At 40.9% G+C, this 7,630-nt stretch overlaps 1 protein-coding gene across 1 annotated transcript in view; it reads left to right on the forward strand.

Moving 5' to 3' along the window:
• The first annotated feature begins 3,270 nt into the window (after positions 1-3,270).
• LOC101855008 overlaps positions 3,271-7,630 on the forward strand; it is a 74,564-nt gene continuing 70,204 nt past the window's right edge. Inside the window, exon 1 of the mRNA XM_013080551.2 lies at positions 3,271-3,377. The gene's annotated coding sequence lies outside the window, so the exon portion shown is untranslated. The remainder of the gene's footprint in view (positions 3,378-7,630) is intronic.

Consider the following 7,630-nt stretch of genomic DNA (forward strand, 5'->3'; position numbering starts at 1 on the left):
ACAGTAGAAGAACGTATATAGACGTAGGCTATCAATGGACAGTAGAAGAACGTATATAGACGTAGGCTATCAATGGACAGTAGAAGAACGTATATAGACGTAGGCTATCAATGGACAGTAGAATGGCGCTGTGCTGATAGGTGCTTGATCGCCACAGACATGAGAAAGTACAACAGCTTGGCTTGATCCCCACAGACATGAGAAAGTACAACAGCTTGGCTTGATCACCACAGACATGAGAAAGTACAACAGCTTGGCTTGATCCCCACAGACATGAGAAAGTACAACAGCTTGGCTTGATCACCACAGACATGAGAAAGTACAACAGCTTGGCTTGATCCCCACAGACATAAGAAAGTACAAAAGTTTGTCTTGATCCACACAGACATGAGAAAGTACAAAAGCTTGGCTTGATCCCCACAGACATGAGAAAGTACAACAGTTTTTTCTATCAGACTCTCCAAATCTGTGCCGTCCATTATCGCATTCCGGGCACGCGAAAAAAAAAATTCTGCTGACCTGAAAATGTCATGTGACCGGAGTAGGGTGCTAGACAGACTCAGTGATTGGAGTGAGTAGGGTGCTAGACAGACTCAGTAATTGGAGTAGGGTGCTAGACAGACTCAGTCATGTGACACAGGGTGCTAGACAGACTCAGTCATGTGACACAGGGTGCTAGACAGACTCAGTCATGTGACACAGGGTGCTAGACAGACTCAGTCATGTGACACAGGGTGCTAGACAGACTCAGTCATGTGACTGGAGTAGGATGCTAGACAGACTCAGGCATGTGTTAACTCCCACACACTAACACACACAGGGTCATGTGTTAACTCCCACACACAGGGTCATGTGTTAACTCCCACACACAGGGTCATGTGTTAACTCCCACACACTCCCACACACAGGGTCATGTGTTAACTCCCACACACTGGGTCATGTGTTAACTCCCACACACAGGGTGATGTGTTAACTCCCACACACTGGGTCATGTGTTAACTCCCACACACAGGGTCATGTGTTAACTCCCACACACTCCCACACACAGGGTCATGTGTTAACTCCCACACACTGGGTCATGTGTTAACTCCCACACACAGGGTGATGTGTTAACTCCCACACACTGGGTCATGTGTTAACTCCCACACACAGGGCCATGTGTTAACTCCCACACACAGGGTCATGTGTTGTCTCCCACACACAGGGTCATGTGTTTACCTCCCACACAGGGGTCACATTCATGTGTTAACTCCCACAAGCAGGGGTCACACTCATGTGTTAACTCCCACAAGCAGGGGTCACATTCATGTGTTAACTCCCACACGTAGGGATCACATGTTAGCTGCTTACAAAGATGACGAGTACCATACAGCACGTGCTAGACTGCCAGTTTCTACTTCTACAGGTCGGAACAGAAACAAAAAACAACAACAAAAAACGAACAAAACCAGCAACCTAGATATGCGTGTACAATTCATTACAAACTATAATTTAATTAATTGAAATTATAACTACCCGTATTTTAAAAAAGAAATAGAATTAGCGGCAGTATACAAGAAGGCGAATCAGTCAATCATTCAATTAAAACAGCAAGACAAAAAAACAACAACAAACAAAACAGCAACAACAAACAAAACAACAACAACAAACAAAACAACAACAACAAACAAAACAACAACAACAAACAAAACAACAACAACAAACAAAAAAACAACAACAAACAAAACAACAACAACAACAACAAACAAAACAACAACAACAACAAACAAAACAACAACAGCAACAACAACAACAACAACAACAAAAACCCATCAACAGAACTGGCAGTAGCTGTAGCAAAGGGCCTACAACAACAACAACAACAACAACAACAACAACAATATAATATTATAGAATCTGGGCCTAGATCTCGAGACTGTGCGCCATCAGCGTGCAGTCAATGACGCAGCCACTGTGTGACAGGTGTGGACCATCTAGAACATCTACATCACGTGTAGGCTATATTATAAGGAACATATTATCCCCCCCCCCCCCCCAAGCCTTACACGCCTCTCTTCTAGAGAAAATAGGCCTAAAACACACACACACACACACACACACACACACACACACACACACACACACACACACACACACACAAGCACATTGGGAGAGAGAGAGAGAGAGAGAGAGAGAGAGAGAGAGAGAGAGAGAGAGAGAGAGAGAGTCCTGGACTTGTTTCATGGATTAATTAAACTGTTCCGATAAAAGCGACAGAAAACAAAAATTATGCAAATAGATCTAATTCGGCTATAGAGTGGAGCCACTGTTGCACGTAACCACAACACTGGATCAACTGTTTGAACTGCCCTCTCCGCTCTCACCAAGAACTAGATATCTAACTGGGGATCAAAAAACAAAACTTTTCATCAAACAGTAAACACACTGACCCAACCCCTGCCTTTATATTCTGTCTATTATAATACTGCACAATAGGTAGATTCGATTGTATGATTTGCCGGGAGGAGGTAAAAAGAAGTTATATCTTAGAGCTAAATTCTAGGTCTACTTTGCAGGTTAGCCTTGGTCTAGCAAAGATCGTGTAAACATGTACATGGTATTAAGTACCTGACTTATATTATGTTATACGATCTTTGGTCTAGATCTTGGTCTATTGTGTCTCCCACGGCACCCACCCCCCGTACTCGGTGCCCTCTGTGTCGACCCGTGGGCCGTGTCCAATATCGATATTGGGAAAGTCGTTGTTTTTTTCAGTAGGCCCATGGTAGGCCCTAGCCTACAAGGCCTAGCCGAGGCAAAGATTTTTTACTTGTCCTGTTGTATAGAGGCCTAATTGTCCCATCGAAACTCGGTACAAACTGATTATAATGTATTTCATTCTCATAGTTTAACATCTAGGTCTGAAAAGACCTTAAAATAAACAACACCTCTCTTTTGTTTGATTATAAACAAAGAGTCTACATAACACAGACAGAAGAGAGAAGATACTGCACTTTCCTGGTGAAAAAGTTGTTTTTGTTTTAGTCAGAGTTTTACGGCGTTTGCAAAGAAATAATGTCATATAAATGCCGAAGATTACATGTGTTACAAGAGAGTAACAAACACGAAAAAGAAGGAGGAGAGATAAAAGGAGGATAGATGTTTGAGCAAGGTCCTCGAGCAAACCACACCAGAGCACCCACCAACCACCCACAGAGAAAGTTCGATATTTCTATATGTAACGACATCGATACCCCGTTGAAATGTTGTTGCGCGATTCCGAATCACATGATGAACAAACAGAAGTCGTCTGCAAAGTTCCCAAATCTCTGCAGGTCTCATGACCAGATCTCTAGGCGAATGTCAGATTGCAGAGATTAAACAAGATCCGCAAAATGGTAAGCTGGATTGTTACTGTCTATTTTGTTTGGGGTTTTGTTTGGTAGATCTATGACGAACATGCTACGATGTCCTCGGAATTAATTAGATATCTAGATCTAGAATCTAGAGTCTACCATCCCAAGGCCCAGTATAAAGTAAAGTTATATAATATACGCAAATATATAAGCGTGTCGATTTTGTTCTGCTGTCAATCGTTGCATGTGCAATATTTGTGTGTCACTGAAGTTACTTGTGTGTGTGTGTGAGTGGGTACGGTGTTGTGAGTGTGTGTGTGTTTGAGAGACAGAGACTGTCTAACTATCATTCATTGAAATGATGAAGTAGTCTAGATCTAGATATCTAGATCTAGATCTAGATCTAGATCTAGATCTAGAATCTAGATCTATAATCAGTGTGGATTCCTCTTCCACTGTCTGTTAAGACTCGTTGTTCTATTTTTATCTAGAATTTTATCTCAGATTAATCAGGCTGAGCTTGCTCAGTCATGCTGCAGTATGTGGCCAAAGCATTGTTTTCTCTGTTGTAAGAAACTGTACAGTGTAGCTTTGTTTTTTTATGTTCTTCATCTTATCAAGATCGAGTTCCAGAAATCTTGCGATCAGACAGAATAAAGATTGGTAAATTTTTACTTTCACTCCCGCACTCAGATGCACTGCTTCTGGGGTCTAACTGCAGTACTGTTTGTTGAGGATCTCACATAAAGCCACTAAAACTGTCGCAAATCAATTATTTTCAAGAAAATTTCAAATCTAGATCTAAAACAGGGGGGCACCCCCAGATTTTCTTTTGCCACGGGGGGCCCCCTGGAACCCCCAATTGGTCCAAAGCACGTCTATCTCGATAAAGAGCAGATGAAATGTTTCAAAGACTAGAGATCTATATTAATTTGCGACGGAAATGAAGTTGATATTCGTGTTCAAAAATGCCTCAATATTTAGTAGAAAATGGACAACTGGTAGCTAAGTGTGAGACGGGAGGGAAAGTAAAAAAATACCTAATTTAGCTCTTGGTGATCAGACAGTATTAACAGTTCCAGAGATCTCGCAATCAGACACTTCTAGAAAATTGCAGTGACAGGCTGAGAATTTGTTTCTGATCCCAGACAATTTTTGCCGTTTAGGCAGAGCACTTTCATTTAGATCTAGGCCTACGTAATAGAGGTAAATTTTTACTTTTAGACCCGCGCACGCAGATGCAATGTTTTGAGGGGTATTACCGTCATTTTTGCTGCAGAACACACACATAAAAATACCCATAATCTCATATATAAATTAATAATTTGCAGTGATAAAGTCAAAATTTGTGTAAGGCTAATAAAAATAAACAAGAAATCAAAAGTGCTAGCTTGAGACAGGTCTATGAGTAAAATGATACCAAATTTTGATAAGAAGATATGTACAAACTGAAAAAATGTGATAGTTTCAAAAATCTTAATTGAATTAATCAACTAACTGATTCTTTTTTTTGTCATGTTCTTTCTTTTTTATTTGCTTCCGACACGTAGAAATGATAACGGATTAATTACATGAATGGTGGGAGATCATGATTTATCCTACGAGTGAAATTGCCATGTTGTTGTCACAAGTTTCAAAGAGTGGTTGGCAATTTCACAAGTAAGATAAGTCATGATCTACCTCCATAACGAGTGTAGTACATTTTTTGCCATTACCATACTGATATCAGCTGACCAAATATGTCTGGACCAACAATTTTAAAGTTCAATGACCAGTCAAGTGGACAAGAGGGTTCATTCAAGAGTCTCACATGAAAACAAAATTTTCATGCCCGTCAAGAGTCAGAGTCGATTGGACAAAATCTGGATTGTTTTTTCTTCTTGTTTTCATCCACACTAGTTCCATGTTGTGCTATCTTTATGTCTCCCTCGAGGGAATAAACCCCAAACAAAACAATAATAACGTAAGCAGGCAAAGCAAGCAGAAAATGTACCATTCAAAAGTTGATAAATTTAGAAACTGCATATATGTAGCGTCATTTGCCACCGAGTGATGCGGTGGCAATTGACAAAAATTGACGGTAGCGTCAATTGCCACCGAGTGACGCGGTGTCAAGCCTATAACAACACTAAGCTTGGCTTATCTTTAGCTTCTATTCATAATGTGTGTCTAATGGGTCAATTTGTTCTCTACTAATTTCATTGGACGAGCATCTAGTTTAGAGCTACGGTACCAACTTGGCGTGTTTTCAATGAGACGTAGGCCTACATCTAGATCTAGGCTAGCCTAAGCCTACACTTTGATGTCGAACCAACACAGGCAATTCTAGAAGTCGAAGGTCACAAACGCACACAAACTCAAGCAGAAATTCACGTTATAGCGGGGAACATAAATCGGGGGACGGGGGGCAGGAAAAGACACACACACACACACACACACACACACACACACACACACACACACACACACACACACACGCACACACACACACACACACACACACAAAGGGACAGAGAGGCGAAAGCACAACACTGAGCACTCGAGCACAATAGATAGACTAGATCTATACTCACCAACGCAAAAGAGCTCCAATATACTCAGTGGCAATTGACGCTGCTGTCAATTTTTGTCCATTGCCACCGCGTCACTCGGTGGCAATTGACACTATCTATGTATATATTTTTTAAAAATATGAGTAATGTTGTGGTTAGAATATAGACTTGTTCATGGCAGTAAAATACATCACTGCACTCTGATGTAATCCCGGTTCACTTGAATGGTGGGAAAATGCCTTTTTCTTCGATTTCCTTATTTTGACAAGTGCCTGGTTTCCTCCTGCTGCCTCACATTTATGCACATTTTGCTTATCTTTCACGTGTGAGATATCGCCTTATACTTCACTTGTGAAACATACCGATTTATTTAACTGGAAATGCAATGCTAAAACAAGTCCATGTATGGTATTTAAAAAAGTAGTAATAAGAATGATCAAATTTCCAATAGCAAAAAACCAGTGCTTATGATTCCTCGTGTTTGACGGTGAGAGCTCTTTGTGTGGACTCAAGCTGCTGGACTAACTGGCCAGTGAGTGAGCAACGGTACAGTACAGTTATACCTGCTCTAACGGCTACCTGTCTCAAACAATCACCTGTACAAATACAACATCCCCGCAGAAAGACAGACCTGGGCTGAGAAGAATACAACATCCCCTCAGAAAGACAGAGATACTCAATAAAAGTCTCCCCCTTGTGAATGGAACTGGGGGTTCTTGCTTGTGATAGCAAAGTTCCTAACAGTGACACCACAGTTGCAGTTGCTGATTGCTATAATTATGTTAAAAGCGCCCCTGGTAAACACTGCACGCACACTGACAAACACACAGTAACAAACACACACACTCATTCGTCCTCTGACTCATACTATCCTTGTGTTCAAGTTAACGACACAGCGCTGATCAAGAAGACAGATAAACTAATGTTACGTCAGCGTTGACCCCCTCAGACTAATTTAAAATTATCCTTTCAAGATACCCTGTGATGCTCAAGAAAATATGTGGCAAATCTTATGTGATAACTGACATTTTTTGTACGGTAGTGATATGATTACTGAACTCCGAGAGACAGGGCATAAGGACATCGTTTTGTAGACCCAAGTTTTTTGACGACTGATTTTTTTATGATGGTTCTTGAACAAAAAGGATCTAATCATGCTACTTAAACTTAAACACATGTTTGTGTTTTGACTGACTGCTGTTATAAGGTAGGGTACCCATAAATAATAAGTGATCATCATAGGTTTCTGCCTCACACTTGTGTGGGTGGGATTGTGAGTAATTAGGATGCTCTTTGGAAATGGCGATATATAAAAGCCTTCAACGCTTGGCATGAGGGACTTGCATTGATTGCCACTGTCGATATCACAGATGATACAGTTGTGTGATTTGGCTTTGAAATCTTCTCCTGTTTCTTTTACTTCTGGGATTGTGCTGATCAACTTTTCAATCTCTGAAATTGCTTAGATAGTTTGATACAGTCGAAGTTGTCCACGGCAGCCGTTGTCTGGAGGTGAAACGTGGTTGTGAACGATTGTGATAGACAAGTGTGTGGCTCAGGTACGGTCATTATATAGTGGATGTGATAGACAGTCATTATATAGTGGATGTGATAGACAGTCATTGTATAGTGGATGTGATAGAGTCATTGTATAGTGGATGTGATAGACAGTCATTGTATAGTGGATGTGATAGACACAGTCATTGTATAGTGGATGTGATAGACAGTCATTGTATAGTGGAT

Source organism: Aplysia californica, unplaced genomic scaffold (genome assembly GCF_000002075.1).
Source record: "Aplysia californica isolate F4 #8 unplaced genomic scaffold, AplCal3.0 scaffold00091, whole genome shotgun sequence".
NCBI lineage: Eukaryota > Metazoa > Mollusca > Gastropoda > Aplysiida > Aplysiidae > Aplysia > Aplysia californica.